General features: G+C 35.5%; 1 pseudogene; it reads left to right on the plus strand.

Moving 5' to 3' along the window:
* The first annotated feature begins 3,190 nt into the window (after positions 1–3,190).
* LOC132482903 (ubiquitin-like modifier-activating enzyme 1) overlaps positions 3,191–26,564 on the plus strand; it is a 45,928-nt pseudogene continuing 22,554 nt past the window's right edge.

Here is a 26,564-nt window from a genome sequence, read left to right on the forward strand (position 1 = left end):
TAAGCACTATCACCATGGTCACTGTTACCATGGGTACTGTCACTGTGAGCACTGTTACCATAGGCAATGGCACCATAGGCACGGTCTCCATGTGCACTGTCATCATGGGCATGGTCACCGTGGGCAGTGTCACCGTGGGCACTGCCACCATTGGCACTATCACTGTGAGCTTGTTTACAAAAACAAGTTTGGGCACGTTCTTTACCTTATTATGTCGGTCATGTAAGGTCACATTCTAACTTGCCTGGAAGCATATGTGAAGGTAATCGCCAAGCTGACCTTTTGACATGAATTGTCGCTTTCCCTTGTATTGAGGAGGCACAAGCTTCACATAATTTGCATCATCATAATTCTGCAGCTCTGTGATGTCAATTTCAACTGCCCCGGGAGATAGCCAGATCTATAATTAAAAATTGTCCACATTGTCCAACTTATTCATCCAGTTTGCCCATGGTGGTCAACCCTAGAGGATTATTACCTAATATGTTATGGCAAATGGATGTAACTCATGTGCCAACTTTTGGAAAGCTATCTTATGTACATGTTTCTGTGGATACCTATTCTCATGTAATTCTTGCCTCAGCAAGAACCGGGGAAGCTTTTAAGGATGTTATGAAACACTTATTTTTCTGTTTTACCTTTCTAGGCATTCCAAAAGCTCTAATAACTGATAACGCTCCTGCCTACATTTCTAAGGCTTTTAAAGACTTTTGTGAAAAATTTAATATTTCCCATTCTACAGGAATCCCCTATAATCCTCAGGGTCATGCAATAGTGGAAAGAGCCCATCATACTTTAAACGTTCAAATTACAAATTTACAGCAAGGGGAATTCAAGTACAGTTCTCCACATCACATCTTCAACACACACTATTTGTATTACATAATTTGAATACTGATTCACAAGGTAATACTGCCATGATGAGGCATTGGAATCCCGATATTAATAAACCTAAACCTAGGGTGAAATGGAAGGATCTGCTCACTCATCAATGGAAAGGACCTGATATTTTCTAACCAGCGGCAGAGGGTATGCTTGTGTTATTTCCACAGGACGCTGACTCGCCACTGTGGGTGCCTGACCGTCTCATCAGACATGTTGGGCACTCCGTCCCCACCTTACCACTTCCCAGTCAGGCACAAGCCACCACAGCTGGAGACGTCAGCTAATGAATCACCATCAGCTAAAGAACTGCTGCTGCAACAGATACAAAACCTCACCATTGGAGAGAGACCAATTCTTTGTCTTCCGTGTCTGCACCCAAGACCTCGCAAGACACAAGCCATCTCTACGAGACCTTCGAATCCACCAACTTGGAGTCAGATTAAACGACTTGCTGATGATGCCGAGAAAGTGGTAACAGACCAGGGAGCTACCTTAACACCTGGAAATCTTTTTGTTGCTATGCTTGCTATATTGGCCTGCCAGGTAACTAGGAGAAATGTTTTGGGTAATTCGTATTGGACTTATCTCCCTGATCCACTTATTTTACAAACTGTAGACTGGGATAATGAGGGTATACCAGTGTCTACTACTATGCCCAGGTTAATGGGAGGAGCCATAAGCTCCTATCCATATAATAAATTTAAAACAAATAATAATTTTACATTTCATGGAAATTCAGAGTTCCATCCTATATGTTTTATATTTCCATCAATTAATAATTCTGTAGCCTCTCGTAAGGATGGGTGTATACCGGTTTTTCTTAAAGGACAGCTTACTGCTTCTCCTTCGAGTCAATCTAATAAGAGACTTCTTTGGTCTTTGATTTATCTAGCACCTGGAGAAGATCCAACTTATAATCAACCTTCCTCTCATCTTTAAAATTTCCTCCTTGTAATCCTCCTTATGGTATTCATACAGGAGTACAATCATCTATATTACAATCTCCAGAAGACCAATTGGATAGTAACTGGGATGCTGTAGATACCAATACCGGATTTCCTACATGGAATTATTGTATATATTCTTCAAGAATAGATATTCGCATACAGGATACCACAAAAAATGTGCAGGACTGGAGTAATCCTGATCCATCTAAGGATTATAGATCTTATTTACAACATCATGCACATTATGATTGGAATAATTCGCTCATTCCTGCTTCTATGTGTGTTAATAGATGGCACACTGGAGGATGGGTGCCTCCTATACTAACTATGGCTCAAGAGAGTATGTATTATGCACAGACCCATCTTTGGAAAGTTATTGCTGCACCATCGCCAGTTATTCTTCATAGACCTAAAAATATGGGCATTTATTCTATGCAGGCTTGTGTGTCAGCACCTTATGTATTCTTCGTAGCCCCGAAATATGTGGATCTGAATATGTATTATAATACTTCTGATTCTACTTTTTGGACACATTGCTATGATTGTATTTTGACAAGTTGTATAAATCCCTCTATGAATGTACAAGTTTTAATGATTCTTAAACGACCGCCATACATTATGTTGCCTGTAAAATTATCCTCTGCCTGGTATGATGACTATGGCTTACAAATTTTGCATGAAACTGAACTTTTATTACATTCTAAGAGATTTGTTGTAGCTTTAATTCTAGCAATATCTACATTTATAGCTGTAATAGCATCACTTTCTCTTTCAATAAGTTCCTTAGCTCAACAAGTACATACAGCTCAACATGCAAATGAGCTTTCAAAAAATGTATCTTTAGCTCTGGCTACTCGGGAAGCTATAGACAGAAAGTTAGAAGCAAAGGTGGCTGCCTTAGAAGAAACAATTTTACACATAGGGCAGGAATTAACAGCGCTCAAGGTAAGATTAGCTTTGAGGTGTCATAAAAAATATAGATGGATTTGTGTTACTCCTCTAAAAGTGAATGCATCATTATATTCTTGGGAACAAATTCGTAATCATATTAAGGGAGTTTCTAACCAAACAGATGTTAGTTTAGACCTTACTAAATTACATCAAGAGATTCATGACATAGGAAATACAAACTTAGATTTATCTCCGACACAGTCTGCTCAGAATTTCTTTTGAAAGTATTAAGTCATCTGTGTCACATAAAACCTTATTCTCAATGCTCATTAATGGAGCAATCATTGCAGGAGTTGTACTAATTCTGGTATTTTTACTTCCAGTCATCGTTAGAATAATTATTAAAAGCATCAAACAACTTTCCGTGGAGCTACATACTGCACTTTTAAAAAGTAAAAAAGGGGGAGATGTCGGAAGCCATCCTGGAACCATTGCACCATGACAAAGTCATGAGCAACGGAAGGCAAAACTGCAAAGCAGCGCGTGACAGTAAGGTGGACTACAGCTCTGTTGTTATGTTTTATGATAATAAATATACATACAGGGGCAATTTTGGGGGATGTTGATCCACGTGAAAAAAAAAATCCTCTAGGACTCCCCCTCCTGAAACTACCATAGGATGGGAAGTACCCACTAAGGCCCTGTGGAAATGGGTAAAGAATTAAGAGCCTGGAACTAAGGGGATGTTTTTGTGAAAAACATCCTCTAGTATGGAGTTACAGCCATGGGCCGGAGTTCCTGATGATGACATAGGAAATTTATGGTTCTATTATAAAGGAAGATTAATTATAGAAATACAAAGGACCAGAGCAGAATTCGTTGCCAGGATAGGGAGAAAACACTGTCTCAGTTGAAGGAAACAACGAGAAAGAGCATGCAGGTACATTGTAAATATTTTCATGGAACCATTGTAAAAGATTGCTCATGCAAGAAGAAAAATAGGAACAAGTAGCTCCAACTTTTACAATTGAAATAATCATAGAACTGCTTGGCTTGGTTACTAAGAAACATCCTGTGATTAATGGGAACTTGGGGAAATATTTTAATAGGACATCTAGAAAGTAGGGGATGTTTGTTTTAAAAAATCTTTATAGAACATTTTGAGGTTTGATTGTGCTAAGTTTGTTTGGCCATGTACCTGGTAATGTAATCAACTACAATATATAAACCTGTGATTGTAAACAATAGAGGAAGAATGAAGAATAAAGACATGAGAAAGAGAAACATGCAATGCTGATAGTTTAAAAAGTGTAATAGAATTATTTCCTTTGCCGACACTATCCATCCCTCGGGTATCCCGGGACTCGCTAGAGATGGTCTCTGGCAATATATGGCCTTTATTATGTTGTGGAATCTTCCCTCAATGTCCACTGTGTGGTGGTTTTTTATCATAAACTGGTGTTGAATTTTTTTCAAAAGGTTTTTCTGCTTCTATTGAGATGATCACATGTGTTGTCTCTTTCAATTTTTTAATATTGTGTATCCCATTGATTGATTTGCATATATTGAAGAATCCTTTTATTCCTGGAATAAACCCCTCTTGATCATGGTGTATTTTCCTTTTAATGTGCTGTTGGCTTCTGTTTGCTACAATTTTGTTGAGGATTTTTGCATCTATATTCATCAGTGATATTGGCCTGCAGTTTTCTTTTTTTGTGATATCTTTGTCTGGTTTTGGTATCAGTGATGGTCTCTCCATAGAATTAGTTTTGGACTTTTCCTCCCTCTGCCATACTTTGGAAGAGCTTGAGAAAGACAGATGTTAAACTCTCTAAGCCAGAAAGGACTGGCAGGACATCTTAAGTGATGAAGGAGAAAAACCTGCAACGAAGATAAATTTTTTTTGAAATATGTGAGATCACACCATGTTTGTTTTGATATGTCTGACTTACTTCTTAAGTACTTCTTACTTCGTCGTACTTCTCCTCAACATCTCTTACTATTAGAGACGTTGACTTAACATAGTGCCCTCAAGGTGCACCCATTTTGTTACAAAAGGCAGCATTTTCCTTCTACTATGCCTGAATATATTTTTATTGTGACACATTTTTTTTCCTGCCACAAAAAATACTTTTCTGTGCCACATTATCTTTTTCCATCTATTCAGCCTAAGTGTGTTGTTTTCCTGTTATGGCATTTGAGAATGATGGTTCAGTGTACATGGGATGCAGGTATCTTTATGACTCGGTGATTTTCCTTCCTTTATAAAAATATCCAAAGATTTTTTCTGGATGATTTAGTAGTTCTACGTTTTTAGCTTTTTTTTTTTTTTTTTTTTTTTTTTTTTTTTTTTTTTTTTGCGGTATGCGGGCCTCTCACTGTTGTGGCCTCCCCCGTTGTGGAGCACAGGCTCCGGAGGCACAGGCTCCGGACGCGCAGGCTCAGCGGCCATGGCCCAAGTGCCCAGCCGCTCCGCGGCATATGGGATCCTCCCAGACCGGGGCACGAACCCGTATCCCCTGCATCGGCAGGCGGACTCTCAACCACTTGCGCCACCAGGGAGGCCCTACGTTTTTAGCTTTTTGAGGAATCTTCAAACAGTTTTCTAGAGCAGCTACACCAATCAGCATTCCCAACAAGAATGTAAGAGGGTTCCCTTTTGTCATGCCTGCTATCTTCTCTTTTTTGATAATAGACAATCTAATAGATATGAGGTGATATTCCACTACAGAGGTTTTGCACTTTCCTAATGTATGTTTTTTATTAGCTGCTTATCTCGTATGTTTTTCTAGTATTTTCTGCAATTCTGTAGATTGCCTGTTAATTCTGTTGATTGTTTCCTTTATTATATAGGAATGTTTCAGTTCAATTTCACTTCACTTAACTTTTGATTTTGTTGCCTGCTCTACTGCTGTCATAGCTAAGAAATTATTGCCAAGGCAAATCATGAGAAGTTTGTTCCTTATCTTTTCTCAATGGATTTGAAACAATTTGGTCTTATCTTTAAAGCAATTTCCCCAACATTTCTTAGATATAATTGACATATAACGTTGGCATGATGATTAGACTTACATCTATCCTGTGAAATAATGTGATAATAATGTTATTTAATACTTCTATCACCTCACATGGTTACCAATTTTGTGTGTGTGCTGTAAGAACATTTAAGATCTACTTTCCGAGTAACTTTTAAACATGCAATAACGTATTGGTAACTAAGTCACTATCCTTTAATTTAGATCCCAAGAAGTTACACATTTTATAACATGAAATTTATGCTCTTTGACTATCATCTCCTATTTCTCCGAACCTCACACCTATTAAATACGTATATACTCTCTTTTTTGAAGACCTCAGCCATTTAGATTTCATAAATAAGTGGGATCACACAGTTTGTCTTTATCTCTCTGATTGTTTCACTAAGAAAAATGCCTGCAAGTTGATTACAAAGTTGGTCACAAATTGCAGGAATTTCATTATATGACTGTATAATATCCACTGTGGTAATATATACATTTCTTAATCCATTTAATCATTGATAAACGGTTAGTGACTATGCCTTGCATATTTTAGATAAATATTTACACAGTGAACATGGGAGTGCAAATATCTATGTAAGTTAACTGATTTCATTTCTTTCAATTATGTATATTCAGAAATGGAATTTCTAAGTTATATGGTGGTTATTATTTTTAGTACTTTGAGGATCATCCAAATTATTTTCCATAGTGGTTGTACTAAGTTACATTCCCACCAAAATTCTGTAGGTGTTCCCTGTTTTCTACATGCTTGACTACACTTTTATGTCTTTTCTTTTTCATAATAACCACTATGAAATGTGTGAGTTGATATCTCATTGTGGTTTTATTTTGCATTTCTCTTGCTATTAAAGATGTTGAGCAAATGTTCATGTGTCAGTTGGTCATTTGTACGTCTCTTATGGGGGTAATATATCTGCTAAGATCTTCAGCCCACCTTTTAATTAGATTATTCAACTTTTTAAAAAAAAACTGAGTCTTTTTATGTTTCGACATTAGTCCTGTAGCTGGCTTGTTGTTGGCAAATATTTTCTCCCATTCCATAGGAGAATTCCTATGCCTCCTGTTCCATTCCCTCTTCACTCTGTTCAAGTTTCCTTTTGTGCAGTGGCGGTTAAATTTGATGGTTTCACACATGTTGAATTTTCCTTTTGTTCCTTCTACTTTTGGTATCATATCCAAAAGAATCTGCTGACACATATGCTTTGGAGATTTTTTTCTGTTTAATTCTAAGGATTTTGTGATTTCTATTCACGTTGTGTTAATTTTTGAGTCATCTAAGATGGGTGTTCAATTTTATTCTTTTCCATGTGGATATCCAGCTTTTCCAACACTACTTAGTGTAAAGTCTATTTTTACTCCATTGTTTATTCTTGTCTTCTTTGTCAAGTGTTAGTTGACTGGACATGGCTGAGTTTATTTCTGGGCTGTCAGTCCTATTCTATTGGTATTTTGTCTGTTTTTATTCTAATTTCACATTATTTTGATTACCGTAACTTTGTATAATAGTTTGAAACCAGCAAGTGAGTTGCACCCAGTTTTGTTTATCTTGCTGAAAATTGCCTTGTCTATTTTCAGTGTCATTGGTTGTTTCGTACAATTTTTAGGATTATTATTCTATTTCTAGGAAAATTGCCATTGAAACGTTGATTGGGATTGCATTGAAACTATAGATAGCTTGAGTTAGCGTGAACATTTTAACAGTATTCATTCTTTCAATTTAGAAATATGGGATACTTTTCTATTTACATGTGTCTTCTTCAGTTTTCGTTAATGTCATAATTATAGGTGTACAGATCGTTTTGTCTCCTTGCTTAAATGTATTCCTAACATTTTATTGTTTTAGGTGCTGCTGTAAATGAAGGTGTTTTTTTTAATTTTTCTGTCAGCTATTTTCTTGTTAGTGTATAGAAATGTAACTAATTTTGTATTTTTATTTCAAATCCAACAAAATTACTGAATTCATGTATTAGTTCTAACAGTTTCATGGGGTTTTGGTGGAGTCTTTAGGATTTCCTGCATACAGAATATGTCATCTTGAAACAGAGACATTTATAATTCTTCCTTTCCACTTTGGATCCCTTTCATTTCTTTTCCATGCCTAATGGTTCTGGCTAGGGATTCTAATATTATGTTGAATAGAAGTGGTGATAGTCAGCATTTTTTATTTGTTCCTGTCTTAGAGGAAAAGTTTTCCGCATTTCATCATGAATATGATGTTAGCTGTGGGCTTGATAATATATGATCTTTATTACATTTAAAATGTTTCTTCTCTCCCCAGGTAGTTGAAAGTTTTAATCAAGAAAATTTAGAAAATTATTTCAAATATTTCTTCTGCATGCTATTCGTGTCATAAATTAAAATTTTTGATTTAAAAATGTTAACTGCCCTTGCATCACCAGGAAGTATCCCACCTTAGCATGTTGAACATTTTAGTGTGTTATTGAATTTGGTTTGCTAGAATTTTGTTGAGAATTTTTGCATCTATATGTACAAGGATATTAGCCTATAGGTTCTGTGTTTTTGTTTATTTTTTTTTGTTTTGTTTTGTGTTCCCTTGTTATTTCCTTATGTGGCTTTGTTAATCAAGAAAATCCTGGTTTTATAAAATGAGTTTGGAAATGTTTCCTCTTTTGTAGTTATTTGGGAGAGTTTGGAAAGGACTGGCAATAAATCTTCATTAAATGTTCAGTAGAATTCACCAGTGAAACTAACTGGTCCTGTGCTTCTCTTTGTTGGGAGAGTTTTGAATACTGCTTCAATTTCCTAAGTCATTATTTCTATGATCAAGATATTTCTTGTTTGCTTGTTTTTTGCTTCTTGATTGTCTTGCTACATTTTATATAGGAGTTGTTGGAGATTTATCCATTTTTGTGACCCAGATTTTTAGCATTCTTTATAATTGTTAGTATGCTATGGTGTCAGTTGCAATTTCTCCTCTTTCTGTTAAAGTTTTATTTATTAAGCTCTTTTATTCTCTTCGTTTGTCTATCTAAATCTTGTCAATTTTATTATCCTTTCCAAATTCCAACACTTGGATTCAGTTTTTCCTAATTATCTGATATTTGTTTTATTCATTTCCATTTGAATCTTTCTTATTTTTTCCTTTTATTCCTGGTGCTTAATTTGTTCATTTTTCCTAGTCCTTCCTGTAAAAGCACAAGTGGTTTATCTTAGATTATTCTTTTCTCTTTTAGAAGAATCTATGATTGCTAAAATTAATTCATCCATTGACTGATTTTCCTACATTCCAAACGTTTTGGTATGTTGTCATTTTCGTTTATCTGAAGGTAGTTTCAGATTTCCCTTTTGACTTATTCCTTGACCTATATATATTTCCAGTGTGTGTTGTGTAAGTTTACATATAAGGGATTTTTATTTTTCTCTTGTTATTGATTTCTAGCTTCATAACATTATGATCAAAAAAGATGCTTAATGTGATTCTGATCTTCTTAAATTTGTTAACCGTTGCTTTATGTTTCAAGACAGTGTCCATTCTGGGAAATGTTCCTTCAGCACTTAAGCAGAATATGGATTTTGGTACTTTTGAATGGAAGTTTTCTATAAGTTTATTAGGTACATTCTGTTTCTTTATTAATTTTCTAAGGTAGAAAGTGGGATAATATAGTCACTTACTATTATTTGTTTTATTGTTGATTTATCGTATCAGATCATTTTTTTGGGGGAGGTGGGTGGGTATGCAGGTCTCTCACGGTTGTGGCATCTCCCGCTGTGGAGCACAGGCTCCGGACGCGCAGGCTCAGCGGCCATGGCTCACGGGCCCAGCCGCTCCACGGCATGTGGGTTCTTCCCGGAACAGGGCATGAAGGCATGTCCCCTGCACGGGAGGTGAACTCTCAAGCAACGCGCCACCAGGGAAGCCCTCTATCAGATCTCTTAATGGTTGATTTAAATATTTGTTTAATCCCGCAACGTTCGGTACATATGTATTTACAATTATTATTTTCTCTTGATAAATTGATCCATTATCAGTGTATACTGACCTTATTTATCACTTGTGAACTACTTTGACTGAAAGTCTGTATTACCTGTGATTGGGAGATCAAGTCCTGCACTTGTTTGGAAACTGTTTGGACTATCAATTTCTATTCCCTCACCTTCAGCTTATGTGTGTCCTTAATGATAAAATGGTTCTTTTAGACAGCATATTGTTTATTTTATCATTTATATGGCAATATAATTGTTTTACACTGTTGTGTTAGTTTCTGCTGTATAATAAAGTGAATCAGCTATAGGTATATTCCCATATCCACTCCCTCTTGCATCTCCCTCCCACCCTCCCTATCCCACCAAGCTAGGTGGTCACAAAGCACTGAACGTATCTCCCTGTGCTATGCAGCTGCTTTCCACTAGCTATCTATTTTACATTTCATAGTGTATATATGTCCATACGACTCTCTAACTTCATGCCAGCTTACCCTTTCCACTCACTATATTCTCAAGTCGATTCTCTATATCCACATCTTTATTCCTGTCCTACCCCTACATTCATCAGAATGTTTTTTTTAGATTCGACATATATATCTTAGCAAAAAGTTTGTCTTTTTTTTCTTTCTGACTCATTTCACACAGTATGACAGACTCTAAGTCTATCCACCTAACTGCAAATAGCTAAATTTTATTTCTATTTATGGCTCAGTGATATTCCATTGTATATATATGACACACCTTCTTTATCCATTCTTCTGTCAATTGATACTTAGGTGTTTACCTGTCATGGCTATTGTAATTACACCTGTAATGAACTTTGTGGTCCATGACACTTTTTGAATTATGCTTTTCTCAGGGTATATACAAAGAAGCAGGATTGCGGGGTCATATATTAGTTCAAGTTTTAGTTTCTTAATGACCTCCATATTGTTCGCCATAGTGGGTGTAACAATTTGCATTCCCACTAACAGTGCCAGAGGGTACCGTTTTCCATACACCACTCCAGAATTTAGAGTTTGTAGAATTTTGAAGTTGATGGCTATTCTGACTAGTGTGTGGTGATACCTCATTGTAGTTTGATTTATATTTCTTTAATGATTCATGATATTGAGCAACCTTCTATGTGTTTTATTGCAATCTGTGTATCATCTCTGGAGAAATGTCTATTTAGGTCTTCTGCCCACTTTTGGATTGTTGTTTGTGTTTTTTGGTTTAGAGCTTCATGAGCTGCTGGTAAATTTTGAAGATTAATCGTTTGTCAGTTGATTCATTTGCAAATATTTTCTGATTCTGAGGGTTGTCTTTTGGTCTTGTTTATGGTTTCCTTTGTTGTGAAAATGTTTTAAGTTTCATTAGTTCCCATTTGTTTAATTTTGTTTTTATTTCCATTTCTTTAGGAAGTGGGTCAAAAAGAATCTTGCTATGATTTATGTCATAGAGTGTTCTGCCTATGTGTTCCTCTAAGTGTATGATAGTGCGGAAACTTACTTTTAGGACTTTAATCCATTGGTGTTTATTTTTGTGTATGGTGTTAAGGAGTGTTTTGATTTCATTCTTGTACATGTAGCTGTTCAGTTTTCCCAGCACAACTTGTTGAATAGGATGTCTTATCTCCATTATATATTCTTGCCACCTTTATCAAAAAGTAGGTGACCATATGTGCATGGGTTGACCTCTGGGCTTTCTATCCTGTTCCATTGATGTATATTTTGGTTTTTGTGCCAGTATCATACTATCTTGATTATTGTAGATTCATAGTATAGTCTGAAGTCCTGGAGCCTGATTCATCCAGCTGCGTTTTTCTTTCTCAAGAGTTCTTTTGGTATTCAGTGTCTTTTTTGTTTCCATACACACTGTGTAATTTTTTCTCCTAGTTCCCTGGAAAATGCCATTGGTAATTTGATAGCAATTGCATTGACTCTGTAGATTGCATTAGGTCATATAGTCATTTTCACTATGTTGATTCCTACAACCCAAGAACATAGTATATCTCTCCATCTCTTTGTATCCTCTTTCATTTCTTTCATCAGCGTCTTATAGGTTTCTGCATACAGGTCTTTTGTCTACCTTGGTATATTTGTTCCTATTCTATTTGTTGCAATGGTAAATGAGAGTGTTTCCTTAATTTCTCTTCAGATTTTTCAACATTAGCCTATAGGAATCCCAGAGATTTCTGTGCTTTAATTTTGTACCCTGCTACTTTCTCAAAATCATTGATTAGCTCTAGTCGTTTTCTGGTAACATCTTTAGGATTCTCTATGTGTAGTATCAGGTCATCTGCAAAGAATGACAACTTTAATTCTTCTTTTCCGATTTGGATTCCTTTTATTTCCTTGTCTTCTCTGATTGTTGTGGCTGAGACATCCAAAATTATGTTGAATAAGAGTTGAGAGGGCGGGCAACCTTGTCTTGTTCTTGATCTTAGTGAAAATATTTTCAGTTGTTCACCATTGAGGACGAGTTTTGCTGTGGATTTGTCATATATGGCCTTTATTATGTTCTGGAATCTTCCCTCTATGCCTACTATGTGGAGGGTTTTTATCATAAACTGGTGTTGATTTTTTTCGAAAGTTTTCTCTGCATCTATTGAGATGATCATATGTGTTTTCTACTTCAATTTGTTAATATGGTGTATCACGTTGGTTGCTTTGCATATATTGGAGAATCCTTGTATTCCTGGAATAATTCCCACTTGATCATGGTGTATTTTCCTTTTAATGTGCTGTTGGATTCTGTTTGCTACTATTTTTTTGAGGATTCTTGTATCTATATTCATCAGTTATATTGGCCTGCAGTTTTATTTATTTATTTATTTATTGATATTTTGTCTGCTTTTGGTATTGGTGATGGTGTCTCCATAGAATTAGTTTTTTTTTTTTTTTTTACTTTTCCTCCCTCTGCTACATTTTGGAAGAGTTTTAGAAGGAAAGATGTTAAACTCTCCAAGCCAGGAAGGAATCGTAGGACACCTTATGTGATGAAGGAGAAAAACCTGCAACGAAGATAAATTTTTTTTAAAATATGTGAGATCACACCATGTTTGTTTTTATATGTCTGACTTACTTCTTAAGTGCTTCTTTATTCGTCGTACTTCTTCTCAACATCTCTTACTATTAGAGATGTTGATTTAACATAGTGCTCTCAAGGTGCAGTCATTTTCTTACAAAAGGCAGCATTTTCCTTCTACTATGCCTGAATATATTTTTACTGTGACACATTTTTTTTCCTACCACACAAAATACTTTTCTGTGCCACATTTTCTTTATCCATCTATTCAGCCTAAGTGTGTTGTTTCCTGTTATGGCATTTGAGAATGATGGTGCAGTGCACAAGGGATGCAGGTGTTTTTATGATTTAGTGTGTTTCTTTCCTTTATAAAAATACCCAAAGAGTTTTTTTCTGGATGATTTAGTAGTTGTAATTTTTAGCTTTTTGAGGAATCTTCAAACTGGTTTCTAGAGCGGCTATACCAATCAGCATACCTAACAAGAATGTAGGAGTGTTCCCTTTTGTCATGCCTGCTATCTTCTCTTTTTTGATAATAGACAATCTAATAGATATGAGGTGATATTCCACTACAGAGTTTTAGCACTTTCCTAATATATGTTCGTCATTAACCACTTATCAGGTATTTGTTTCTAATATTGTATGCTATTCTGTAGATTGCCTCTTAATTCTATTGATTGTTTCCTTTATTATATAGGAATGTTTCAGTTCAATTTCTCTTCACTTCACTTTTGATTTTGTTGCCGGTTCTACTGCTGTCATAGCCAAGAAATTATTGCCAAGGCCAATCTTGAGAAGTTTATTCCTTTTCTTTCTCAATGCATTTGAAACTTTTTGTTCTTATCTTTAAAGCAATTTCCCCAACATTTTTGAGATATAATTGACATATAACGTTGGTAGTTTTATGGTACACAGCATGATGATTAGACTTACATCTATGTTGTGAAATAATATGATAATAATGTTAGTTAATACTTCTATCACCTCACATAGTTAACAAATTTGCATGTGTACTGTAAGAACACTAAAGATCTACATTCCCAGTAACTTTTAAACATGCAATAACGTATTGGTAACTAAGTCACTACCCTTTAATTTAGATCCCAAGAATTTACACATTTTATAACAGGAAATTTGTGCTCTTTGACAATCATCTCCTTGTTTCTCCCAACCTCACTCCTATTAAATATGTATAAACTCTCTTTTTGATGAACTCACCATTTAGATTTCATAAATATGTGGCACCACACAGTTTGTCTTAATGTCTGATTGTTTCACTAAGCATAATGCCCGCAAGTTGATTTCATTTGCTCACAAATTGTGGGAATTTCTTTATATGACTGTATAATACCCATTTTGGTAATATATACATTTCTTAAGCCTTTTTATCATTGATAAACAGTTAGTGACGATGCCTTGCATATTTTAGATAAATATTTATATAGTGAACATGGGAGTGCAAATATCTCTGTAAGTTAACTGATTTCATTTATTTCACATATGTATATTCAGAAATGGAATTGCTATGTTATATGGTGGTATTATTTTTAGTATTTTGAGGAACATCCGTATTATTTTCCATAGTGGTTGTACTAAGTTAAATTCCCACCAAAAGTCTGTAAGTATTCCTTGTGTTCTACATGCTTGACTACACTTTTCTCTCTTTTCCTTTTCATAAAACCCACTATGAAATGTGTGAGTTGATATCTCATTGTGGTTTTATTTTGCATTTCTCTTACTATTACAGATATTGAGCCAATATTCATGTGTTGGTTGGTCATTTGCACATCTCCTATGGGGGGAATATATCTGCTAAGATCTTCAGTCCACGTTTTAATTAGATTTTTTGATTTATTTTAATTGAGACTTTTTATGATTCAGCATTCTCCTGTAGCTTGCATGCTGTTGGCAAATATTTTCTCCGATTCCATAGGACAATTCCTATGCCTCCTGTTCAGTGCCTCTTCACTCTGTTCAAGTTTCTTTTAGTGTGGAGGCTTTTAAATTTGATGTTGTCACACATGTTGAATTTTCTTTTAGTCCTTTTACTTTTTTATCATATCCAAAAGAATCATTGCTGAGACAAATGCCTTGGAGATTTTTTTTCTGTTTAATTCTAGGGATTTTGTGATTTCTGTTCACGTTGTGTTAATTTTTCAATTGTCTAAGATGGGTGTTCAATTTTATTGTTTTCCATGTGGATATCCAGTTTTTCCAACACCACTCAGTGTAAAGCCTATTTTTACTCTATTATTTATTCTTGTCATCCTTGTCAAATGTTAGTTGACTGGACATGGCTGAGTTTATTTCTGGGCTCTCAGTCCTATTCTATTGGTCTGTTGTCTGTTTTTATGCTAGTCTCACACTATTTTGATTTCCGTAACTTTGTATTATGGTTTGAAACCACGAAGTGAGTTTCATCCAGCTTTGTTTATCTTGCTGAAAATTGCTTTGTCTATTTTCAGGGTCCTTTCTTGTTTTGTACAATTTTTAGGATTGTTATTCTATTTTTAGGAAAATTGCCATTGAAAAGTTGATTGGGATTCCATTGAAACTATAGACAGCTTGAGGTAGCATGAACATTTTAACAGTATGCATTCTTTCAATTTAGAAATATGGGATAGCTTTCTATTTACTGGTTTCTTCTTCAGTTTTTGTAAATGTCATATTTTTAGGTGTACAAATGTTTTTGTCTTCTTGCTTAAATGTATTCCTAAGATTTTATAGTTTTTGGTGCTGCTGGAAATGGAAGTGTTTTCTTTATTTTTCTGTCAGCTATTTTCTTGTTAGTGTATAGAAATGCAGCTAATTTTGTATTTTTATTTTTTTATCCAACAACATTACTGAATTCATTTATTAGTTCTAACAGTTTCATGGGGTTTTTGGTGGAGTCTTTAGGATTTCCTGCATACAGAATATGTCATCTTCAAACTGAGACATTTCTAATTCTTCCATTCCACTTTTGATCCCTTTTATTTCTTTTTCTTGCCTAAAGATTCTGGCTAGTGTTTCTAGTATTCTGTTGAATAGGGGTGGTGATAGTGGGCATTTTTTATTTGTTCCTGTCTTAGAGGATAGGTTTTCAGCTTTACACCATGAATATGATATTAGCTGGGGCCTTGGTAATATATGACCTTTATTACATTTAAAATGTTTCTTCTCTCCCCAGGTAGTTGAAAGCTTTAATCAAGAAAATTTAGAAAATTCTTTCAAACATATCTTCTGCATGCTATTCGTGTCATAAATTAAAATTATTGTTTTAAAAACATTACATTCCCTTGGATCCCCAGGAATTATCCCACCTTATCATGTTGAACATTTTATTGTGCTATTGAATTAAATTTGCTAGAATTTTGTTGAGAATTTTTGCATCTATATGTAAAAGGATATTAGCCTGTATATTCTGTGGTTTCCGTTTGTTTGTTTGTATGTTTGTTTTGTTTTCTTTTGTTTTGTGTTTCCCTTGTTATTTCCTTATCTGGCTTTGTTATTCAGGAAAATGTTGGTTTTGTAAAATGAGTTTGGAAATGTTTCCTCTTTTGTAGTTATTTGGGAGAGTTTGGGAAGGACTGGCAATAAATCTTCATTAAATGTTCAGTAGAATTCATCAGTGAAACTAACTGATCCTGGGCTTCTCTTTGTTGGGAGAGTTTTGAATACTGCTTCAATTTCCTAAGTCATTATTAGTATGATCAAGATATTTTCTGTTTGTTTGTTTTTTGTTTCTTCATGATTGTCTTGCTTCATTTTATATAGGAGTCGTTGGAGTTTGATCCATTTGTGTGACCCGGTTTTTTATCATTCTTTATAATGATTTGTGTGCTATGATGTCAGTTGCAATTTCTCCACTTTCAGTTAAAGTTTTATTTATTAAGCTCTTTTTTCTCTTTGTTAGTCTAGCTAAAGCTTGTCAATTTTATTATCCTTTCCAAATGCCACTACTTGGATTCAGTTTTTCCTAACTATCTGATATTCATTTTATGCATTTCCATTTGAATCTTTCTTACTTTTTCCTTTTATTCCTGGTGCTTAATTTGATCATTTTTCCTAGTCTTTCAGGCATAAGGTTAATTCCTTTATTTTAAATCATTCCTTTCTCTTAATATAAGAATTTATGATTGCTAAAAATAATTCATTCTTTAGACTGATTTTTGTACATTCCTAAAGTTAGGGTATATTGTCATTTTTGTTTATCTGAAGGTAGTTTCAGAATTCCCTTTTGGGTTCTTTCTTGACCCTTAGATATCTCCAGTGTGTGCTGTATAATTCTACGTATTAGGTTTTTTGCACTTTTTCTATTGTTATTGATTTCTAGCTTCATAACATTATGATCAAAAAGGTTGCTTAATGTGGTTTTGATCTTCTTAAATTTGTTAACGCTTGCTTTATATTCCACGACAGGTTCTATCCTAGGGAATGCTCTGTCTGCAGTTAAGAATAATGTGGATTCTGGTTCTGTTGGATGGAACTTCTATATAATTTTATTGTGTATATTCAGTGTCTTTATCAATTTTCTAAGGTATACAGTCGGATAATATAGTCTCTTACCATTATTAGTTTTACTGTTGATTTCTCCTATCAGATCTGTTGATGGGTGATTTATATATTTGTTTAATCCTACAATGTTCAGTACATATATATTTACAATTATTATAACCTTTTGATAAATTGATCTATTATCATTGTATACTGACCTTCTTTATCGATTGTGAACTATTTTGACTGAAAGTCTGTATTACCTGAGATTGGGGGAGCCAGTCCTGCTCTTGTTTGGAAACTGTTTGGACTAACAGTTTCTATTCCCTCACCTTCAGCTTATGTGTGTCCTTAAAGTTAAAATTGCTCTTGTAGACAACATATTGCTTTTTTAATCATATATATGGTAATATAATTGTTTTATAATGTTGTGTTAGTTTCTGCTCTATAACAAAATGAATCAGCTATAGGTATACATATATTCCCATATCCACTGCCTCTTGCATCTCCCTCCCACCCTCCCTATCCCACCAAGCTAGGTGCTCACAAAGCACTGAACGTATCTCGCTGTGCTATGCAGCTGCTTTCCACTATCTATCTATTTTACATTTCGTAGTGTATATATGTACATACGACTCTCTCACTTCGTGCCAGCTTACCCTTTCCCCTCTCCCTGTTCTCAAGTCGATTCTCTACATCTGCATCTTTTTTCCTGTGCTGCTCCTACCTTCATCAGAATTTTTTTTTTTAGATTCCATATATATGTGTTAGCAAAGTGTTTTTCTTTTTCTCTTTCTGACTTCACACAGTATGACAGACTCTAAGTCTATCCACCTAACTGCAAATAGCTCAATTTAATTTCTCTTTATCTCTGTGTAATATTCCATTGTATATATATGCCACACCTTCTTTATTCATTCATGTGTCGATTGACACTTAGCTTTTTCCCTATCCTAGCTATTGTAATTACACCTGTAATGAACTGTGTGGTCCATGACTCTTTTTGAATTATGGTTTTCTCAGGGTATATGCACAGTTGTGGGATTGTGGGGTCATATATTAGTTTTAGTTTTAGTTTCTTAATGACCACCATACTCTTCTGTATAGTGGCTGTAACAATGTACATTCCCATTAACAGTGCTGGAGGGTTTCGTATTCCCTACACTTTCTCCAGAATTTATAGTATATTGATTTTTTGATGACGGCTCCTCTGACTAGTGTGAGGTGATACCTCATTTTAGATTTGATTTATAGCTTTATAATGATTCATGCTCAACATGAAAAGTTGAGCAAACTTTCATGTGTTTTATTGCAATCTGTGTATCATCTTTGGAGAAATGTCTATTTAGGTCTTCTGCCCATTTTTGGATTGTTGGTGTTTTTTGGTTTACAGCTGCATGAGCTGTTGGTAAATTTTGGAGATTAATCCTTTTTCAGTTGCTTCATTTGCAAATATTTTCTCCCATTCTGAGGGTTGTCCTTTCGTGTTGTTTATGGTTTCCTTTCCTGTGAAAAAAATTTTAAGTTTCACTACGTCCCATTACTTTAATTTTGTTTTTATTTCCATTTTTCTAGGAAGTGGGTCAAAAATAATCTTGCTGTTATTTATGTCATAGAGTGTTCTGCCTATGTTTTCCTCTAAGTGTTTGATAGTGCCTCACCTTACATTTAGTCCTTTAATCGATTTGTGTTTATTTTTGTGTATGGCGTTAGGGAATGTTTTAATTTCATTCTTGTACATGTAGCCATTCAGTTTTCCCAGCACCACTTGTTGAAGAGGATGTCTTATCTCCATTGTATATTCTTCCCTCCTTTATCAAAAATAAGGTGACCATCTATCTGTGGGTTTACCCCTGGGCTTTCTACCGTGTTCCATTGATCTATATTTCTGTTTTTGTGCCAGTACCATACTGTCTTGATTACTGTAGCTTTTAGTATAGTCTGAAGTCCAGGAGCCTGATTCATCCAGCTCTGTTTTTCTTACTCAAGATTGCTTTGGATCTGCTTGCAGGCGGAAGAGCAGGAGAGAGGAAACCAGATCCAGCCTTATCCACCAGAACACAGGCAGTAGTCCCCTCCACCAAGAAGCCTACACAACCCACTAAACCAACCTTAGCCACTGGGGACAGACACCAAAAACAACGGGAACTACGAACCTGCAGCCTGCAAAAATGAGACAACAAACACAGTAACATAAGCAAAATGAGAAGACAGAAAAACACACAGCAGGAGAAGGAGCAAGATAAAAACCCACCAGACCTAACAAATGAAGAGGTAATAGGCAGTCTATCTGAAAAAGAATTCAGAATAATGATGGAAAAGATGATCCAAAGTCTTGGAAATAGAATAGACAAAATGCAAGAAACAGTTAACAAGGACCTAGAAGAACTAAAGACGAATCAAGCATCGATTAAAAACACAATAAATGAAATAAAAAATACTCTAGATTGGATCAATAGCAGAATAACTGAAGCAGAAGAACGGATAAGTGAGGTGGAAGATAAAATAGTGGAAATAACTGCTGCACAGCAAAATAAAGAAAAAAGAATGAAAAGAACAGAGGACAGTCTCAGAGACCTCTGGGACAACATTAAACGCACCAACGTTCGAATTATAGGGTTTCCAGAAGAAGAAGAGAAAAAGAAAGGGACTGAGAAAATATTTGAAGAGATTATAGTTGAAAACTTCCCTAATATGGGAAAGGAAATAGTTAATCAAGTCCAGGAGGCACAGAGAGTCCCATACAGAATAAATCCAAGGAGAAATACACCAAGACACATAGAAATCAAACTGTCAAAAATTAAACACAAAGAAATCTTATTAAAAGCAGCAAGGCAAAAACAACAAATAACACAAAAGGGAATCCCCATCAGGATAACAGCTGATCTCTCAGCAGAAACTCTACAAGCCAGAAGGGAGTGGCAGGACATACTTAAAGTGATGAAGGAGAAAAACCTGCAACCAAGATTACTCTACCCAGCAAGGATCTCATTCAGATTTGATGGAGAAATTAAAACCTTTACAGACAAGCAAAAGCTGAGAGAGTTCAGCACCACCAAACCAGCTTTACAACAAATGCTAAAGGAACTTCTCTAGGCAAGAAACACAACAGAAGGAAAAGAACTACAATAATGAACCCAAAACAATTAAGAAAATGGGAATAGGAACATACATATCAATAATTACCTTAAATGTAAATGGACTAAATGCTCCCACCAAAAGACACAGACTGGCTGAATGGATACAAAAACAAGACCCATATATACGCTGTCTACAAGAGACCCACTTCAGACCTAGAGACACATACAGACTGAAAGTAAGGGGATGGAAAAAGATATTCCATGCAAATGGAAACCAAAAGAAAGCTGGAGTAGCAATTCTCATATCAGACAAAATAGACTTTAAAATAAAGACTACTAGAAGAGACAAAGAAGGACACTACATAATGATCAAGGGATCAATCCAAGAAGAAGATATAACAATTGTAAATATTTATGCACCCAACATAGGAGCATCTCAATACATAAGGGAAATATTAACAGCCATAAAAGGAGAAATCGACAGTAACACAATCATAGTAGGGGACTTTAACACCCCACTTTCACCAATGGACAGGTCATCCAAAATGAAAATAAATAAGGAAACACAAGCTTTAAATGATACATTAAACAAGATGGACTTAATTGATATTTATAGGACATTCCATCCAAAAACAACAGAATACACATTTTTCTCAAGTGCTCATGGAACATTCTCCAGGATAGATCATATCTTGGGTCACAAATCAAGCATTGGTAAATTTAAGAAAATTAAAATTGTATCAAGTATCTTTTCTGACCACAATGCTATGAGACTAGACATCAATTACAGGAAAAGATCTGTAAAAAATACAAACACATGGAGGCTAAACAATACACTACTCAATAACGAAGTGATCACTGAAGAAATCAGAGAGGAAATTAAAAAATACCTAGAAACAAATGACAATGGAGACACGACAACCCAAAACCTATGGGATGCAGCAAAAGCAGTTCTAAGGGGGAAGTTTATAGCAATACAATCCCACCTTAAGAAACAGGAAACATTTCGAGTAAACAACTTGACCGTGCACCTAAAGCAATTAGAGAAAGAAGAACAAAAAACCCCCAAAGCTAGCAGAAGGAAAGAAATCATAAAGATCAGATCAGAAATAAATGAAAAAGAAATGAAGGAAACGATAGCAAAGATCAACCAAACTAAAAGCTGGTTCTTTGAGAAGATAAACAAAATTGACAAACCATTAGCCAGACTCATCAAGAAAAAAAGGGAGAAGACTCAAATCAATAGAATTAGAAATGAAAAAGGAGAAGTAAGAACTGACACTGCAGAAATACAAAAGATCATGAGAGATTACTACAAGCAACTCTAGGCCAATAAAATGGACAACCTGGAAGAAATGGACAAATTCTTAGAAATGCACAACCTGCCAAGACTGACTCAGGAAGAAATAGAAAATATGAATAGACCAATCACAAGCACTGAAATTGAAACTGTGATTAAAAATCTTCCATCAAACAAAAGCCCAGGACCAGATGGCTTCACAGGCGAATTCTATCAAACATTTAGAGAAGAGCTAACACCCATCCTTTTCAAACTCTTCCAAACAATTTCAGAGGAAGGAACACTCCCAAACTCATTCTACGAGGCCACCATCACCTTGATACCAAAACCAGGCAAGGATGTCACAAAGAAAGAAAACTACAGGCCAATATCACTGATGAACATAGATGCAAAAATCCTCAACAAAATACTAGCAAACAGAATCCAACAGCACATTAAAAGGATCATACACCATGATCAAGTGGGGTTTATTCCAGGAATGCAAGGATTCTTCAATATACGCAAATCAATCAATGTGATACACCATATTAACAAGTTGAAGGAGAAAAACCATATGATCATCTCAATAGATGCAGAGAAAGCTTTCGACAAAATTCAACACCCATTTATGATAAAAACCCTCCAGAAAGTAGGCATAGAGGGAACTTTCCTCAACATAATAAAGGCCATATATGACAAACCCACAGCCAACATTGTCCTCAATGGTGAAAAACTGAAACCATTTCCACTAAGATCAGGAACAAGACAAGGTTGCCCACTCTCACCACTCTTATTCAACCTAGTTTTGGAAGTTTTAGCCACAGCAATCAGAGAAGAAAAGGAAATAAAAGGAATCCAAATCGGAAAAGAAGAAGTAAAGCTGTCATTGTTTGCAGATGACATGATACTATACATAGAGAATCCTAAAGATGCTACCGAAAAACTACTAGAGCTAATCAATGAATTTGGTAAAGTAGCAGGTTACAAAATTAATGTACAGAAATCTCTGGCATTCCTGTACACTAATGATGAAAAATCTGAAAATGAAATCAAGAAAACACTCCCATTTACCATTGCAACAAAAAGAATAAAATATCTAGGAATAAACCTACCTAAGGAGACAAAAGACCTGTATGCAGAAAATTGTAAGACACTGATGAAAGAAATTAAAGATGATACAAACAGATGGAGAGATATACCATGCTCCTGGATTGGAAGAATCAATATTGTGAAAATGACTCTACTACCCAAAGCAATCTACAGATTCAATGCAATCCCTATCAAACTACCACTGGCATTTTTCACAGAACTAGAACAAAACATTTCAACATTTGTTTGGAAAAACAAAAGGCCCCGAATAGCCAAAGCAATCTTGAGAACGAAAAACGGAGCTGGAGGAATCAGGCTCCCTGACTTCAGACTATACTACAAAGCTACAGTAATTAAGACAGTGTGGTACTGGCATAAAAACAGAAAGATAGATCAGTGGATCAGGATAGAAAGCCCAGAGATAAACCCACGCACATATGGCCAACTTATCTTTGATAAAGGAGGCAGGAATGTACAGTGGAGAAAGGACAGCCTCTTCAATAAGTGGTGCTGGGAAAACTGGACAGGGACATGTAAAAGTATGAGATTAGATCATTCCCTAACACCATACACAAAAATAAGCTCAAAATGGATTAAAGACTTCAATGTAAGGCAAGAAACTATCAAACTCTTAGAGGAAAACATAGGTAGAACACTGTATGACATAAATCACAGCAAGATCCTTTGGGACCCACCTCCTAGAGAAATGGAAATAAAAACAAAGATAAACAAATGGGACCTAATGAAACTTCAAAGCTTTTGCACAGCAAAGGAAACCATAAACAAGACCAAAAGACAACCCTCAGAATGGGAGAAAATATTTGCAAATGAAGCAACTGACAAAGGATTAATCTCCAAAATTTATAAACAGCTCATGCAGCTCAATAGCAAAAAAACAAACAACCCAATCCAAAAATGGGCAGAAGACTTAAATAGGCATTTCTCCAAAGAAGATATACAGACTGCCAACAAACACATGAAAGAATGCTCAACATCATTAATCATTAGAGAAATGCAAATCAAAACTACAATGAGATATCATCTCACACCAGTCAGAATGGCCATCATCAAGAAATCTAGAAACAATAAATGCTGGAGAGGGTGTGGAGAAAAGGGAACACTCTTGCACTGCTAGTGGGAATGTGAATTGGTACAGCCACTATGGAGAACAGTATGGAGGTTCCTTAAAAAACTAAAAATAGAACTACCATATGATCCAGCAATCCCACTACTAGGCATATACCCTGAGAAAACCATAATTCAAAAAGAGACATGTACCAAAATGTTCATTGCAGCTCTATTCACAATAGCCCGGAGGTGGAAACAACCTAAGTGTCCATCATCGGATGAATGGATAAAGAAGATGTGGCACATATATACAATGGAATATTACTCAGCCATAAAAAGAAACGAAACTGAGCTATTTGTAATGAGGTGGATAGACCTAGAGTCTGTCATACAGAGTGAAGTAAGTCAGAAAGAGAAAGACAAATACCGTATGCTAACACATATATATGGAATATAAGGAAAAAAAATGTCATGAAGAACCTAGGGGTAAAACGGGAATAAAGACACAGAGCTACTTGAGAATGGACTTGAGGATATGGGGAGGGGGAAGGGTAAGCTGTGACAAAGCGAAAGAGAGGCATGGACATATATACACTACCAAACGTAGGCTAGATAGATAGTGGGAAGCAGCCGCAGAGCACAGGGAGATCAGCTCGGTGCTTTGTGACTGCCTGGAGGGGAGGGATGGGGAGGGTGGGAGGGAGGGAGATGCATGAGGGAGGCGATGTGGGAACAGATGTATATGTATGACTGATTCACTTTGTTATAAAGCAGAAACTAATAAAAAAATGGAAAAAAATAAAAGATTGCTTTGGCTATTTGGCGTGTTTTTTGTTTCCATTCACACTGTGATTTTTTTTCTTCTAGTTCCCTCGCAAATGCCATTGGTAATTTGATAGGGATTGCATTGACTCTGTAGATTGCGTTATGTCATACAGTCATTTTCACTATGTTGATTCTTCAAACCAAAGAACATGGTATATATCTCCATCTCTTTTTATCCTCCTTCATTTCTTTCATCAGCATCTTATAGGTTTTTGCATACAGGTCTTTTGTCTACCTGGGTATGTTTCTTTCTATTCTATTTGTTGCAATGGTAAATGAGAGTGTTTCCTTAATTTCTCTTTCAGATTTTTCATCATTAGCCTATTGGAATCCCAGAGATTTCTGTGCATTAATTTTGTATTGTGCTACTTTACCAAATTTATTGGTTAGCTCTATTCATCTTCTGGTAGCATCCTTAGGATACTCTATGTGTAGTATCAAGTCATCTGTGAAGAGTGACAGCTTTACTTCTTCTTTTCTGATTTGGATTCCTTTTATTTCCTTTTCTTCTCTGATTGCTGTGGCTGAAACGCCCAAATCTATGTGGAAAAAGTGGTGTGAGGGTGGACAACCTTGTCTTGTTCCTGATCTTAATGAAAATACTTTCAGCTTTTCACCATTGAGGATGATGTTTGCTCTGGGTTTGTCATATATGGCCTTTATTATGTTGAGGAAACTCCCCTCTATGCTTACTATGTGGAGGGTTTTTATCATACATTAGGGTTGAATTTTTCCGAAAGTTTCCCTGCATCTATGGAGATGATCATATTGTTTTTCTCCTTCAATTTGTTAATATGAAGTATCACGTTGATTGATTTGCACATATTGAAGAATCCTTGTATTCCTGGAATAAACTCCACTTGATCATGGTGTATTATCCTTTTAATGTGCTGTTGGATTCTGTTTGCTACTATTTTGTTGAGGATTTTTGCATCTATATTCATCAGTGATATTGGCCTGTAGTTTTCTTTTTTTAATTATATATTTGCCTGGTTTTGGTATCAGGGTGATGGTGGTGCCGTAGCATTAGTTTTGGGGTGTTCCTCCCTCTGCTATATTTTGGAAGAGATTGTGAAGGACAGTTGTTAAACTCTCCAAGCCAGAAGGGACTGGCAGGATATATTTAAAGTGATGAAGGAGAAAAACCTGCAACGAAGATTAATTATTTTTTCCTATAAGTGAGATTACACAATTTTGGTTTTTATATGTCTGACTTACTTCCTAAGTACTTATTACTTCTTATTTCATCATACTTCTTCTCAACATCTCTTACTATTAGAGATGTTGACTTAACATTGTGCCATTAAGGTGCACCCATTTTGTTACAAAAGGCACCATTTTACTTCTACTATGCCTGAATATATTTTTATTGTGACACTTTTTTTTTCCTGCCACACAAAATAATTTACTGGGGCACATTTCCTTTATCCATCTATTCAGGCTAAGTGTGTAGTTATCCTGGTATGGCATTTGAGAATGATGGTGCAGTGTACATGGTATTCAGGTATTTTTTAGAGTCGGCATTTTTCCTTCCATTTTATAAATAACCAAAGATTTTTTTCTGGATGATTTGGTAGTTCTCATTTTTGGCTTTTTGAGGAACCTCCAAACTCTTTTCTAGAGTGGCTACACCAATCAGCATTCCCAACAAGAGTGTAAGGTGGTTCCCTTTTGTCATGCCTGTTGTCTCCTCTTTTTTGATAATAGCCAATCTAATACATATGAGGTGATAACCCACTACTGATGTTTTGCACTTTCCTAATGTATGTTGGATATTAGCCACTTTTCAGGTATGTGTTTGTAAATATTTTATACTATTCTGTAGATTTCCTGTTAATTCTGTTGTTTCCTTTATTATATAGGAATGTTTCAGTTCAATTTCACTTCACTTAACTTTTGATTTTGTTGCCTTCTCTACTGCTGTCATTGTCAAGAAATTATTGCCAAGGCCAATCTTGAGAAGTTTGTTCCTTATCTTTACTCAAGGGCTTTGAAACATTTCGGTCCTATCTTTAATACCTTTTCCCCA

This window comes from Mesoplodon densirostris, chromosome Y, assembly GCF_025265405.1.
Source record: "Mesoplodon densirostris isolate mMesDen1 chromosome Y, mMesDen1 primary haplotype, whole genome shotgun sequence".
Lineage (NCBI taxonomy): Eukaryota > Metazoa > Chordata > Mammalia > Artiodactyla > Ziphiidae > Mesoplodon > Mesoplodon densirostris.